Below are 1,178 nucleotides of genomic sequence, written 5' to 3' on the forward strand. Positions count from 1 at the left end.
AACTTAAGGTTCGTTAGTATTAGTTGCTAGCTTCAGAAACAATAGTATTTATTAGTTAAGTTACTAACTTAAGTACATATAGGGTAGTCTGTACGTAACCTTACGTATATATATATATATATATATATATATATTAAGGGTTATTAAGATAACTATTGTATTAAATTATTGTACACAACAAATTCATAATATCAGTTACATCATCATGTGTAAATACAACATTACCCTTAGTATATTGTAGATACTTAAGACTAGTTTATATATGTCATTTACAGTTAAAATAATTATCTGTTAGTCCTGTGGAAATTTCGTTGACGATGTTTTAGACGAAAATATTCGAGTTGTTTTTTATTTATTTTCGTCAACAATGATTATGAGTGGACTCAAGTCTTCTAAAATGACGAGGTCGATAACGACCACGCATCGTTGACTATGTTTTAGACGAAAATATTCGAGTTGTTTTTTATTTATTTTCGTCAACAATGATTATGAGTGGACGCAAGTCTTCTAAAATGACGAGGTCGATAACGACCACGCAAAGTAGTTAGAATAACCGGGTAAGGCTAGACGAAATACAGGTTTTTTGTTTTTTTCAACGAAAACGTTTGTGCAAATGAATTGGTGACTCTCCCGTGAGCTTGCCGATAAGTTCATTAGCTGCATTCGCAAATTATTTGTGGAGAATAAAAAACAGTTGATGGGTGACTATTTGAGACGCTCCAAATTCTTTGTTGGTGTTGGTTCATATACCGGTTATCTTCAGGGACCATATTAATATTTAGCTGCCTTGTTTTTTAGCAGTGTCTTGTAGACTTTTACTTATTAGCCTGCTCCTTGCTTACACTGATTTAGTGTCGATTTCCTATATTTTTCATAAATGTAATATTCAGGTAGATAAGGAAATGTTCAAAATAAATCTGATATCAATGAAATCCTACAACAAAAGAATATGTGGACTAAGAGGTGATAAAATTATTGTCCATAGATTAAGTGACTGACTAATTCCATGATTTAAGTCTTTTGATTAAACTAAGACTATAACTAAATAAAATTCTATTTATTTTTGTCAACATGACAAATGCAAAAAATGCACAATGAATTAACACTGTCTATTACCTATCTGTTATGTATCTGCTTGTTTGTTAATTTCCCTTAGAAATTCTAACCGAGAAACTTCA

The 1,178-nt window shown here is 30.8% G+C and overlaps 1 protein-coding gene across 1 annotated transcript in view; it reads left to right on the forward strand.

Moving 5' to 3' along the window:
* Window positions 1–1,178, forward strand: part of LOC106464989 (ribonuclease Oy-like) — a 38,893-nt gene that overhangs the window by 21,310 nt on the left and 16,405 nt on the right. The gene's annotated exons all lie outside the window — the stretch shown is intronic.

This window comes from Limulus polyphemus, unplaced genomic scaffold (assembly GCF_000517525.1).
Source record: "Limulus polyphemus unplaced genomic scaffold, Limulus_polyphemus-2.1.2 Scaffold1803, whole genome shotgun sequence".
Taxonomy (NCBI): domain Eukaryota; kingdom Metazoa; phylum Arthropoda; class Merostomata; order Xiphosura; family Limulidae; genus Limulus; species Limulus polyphemus.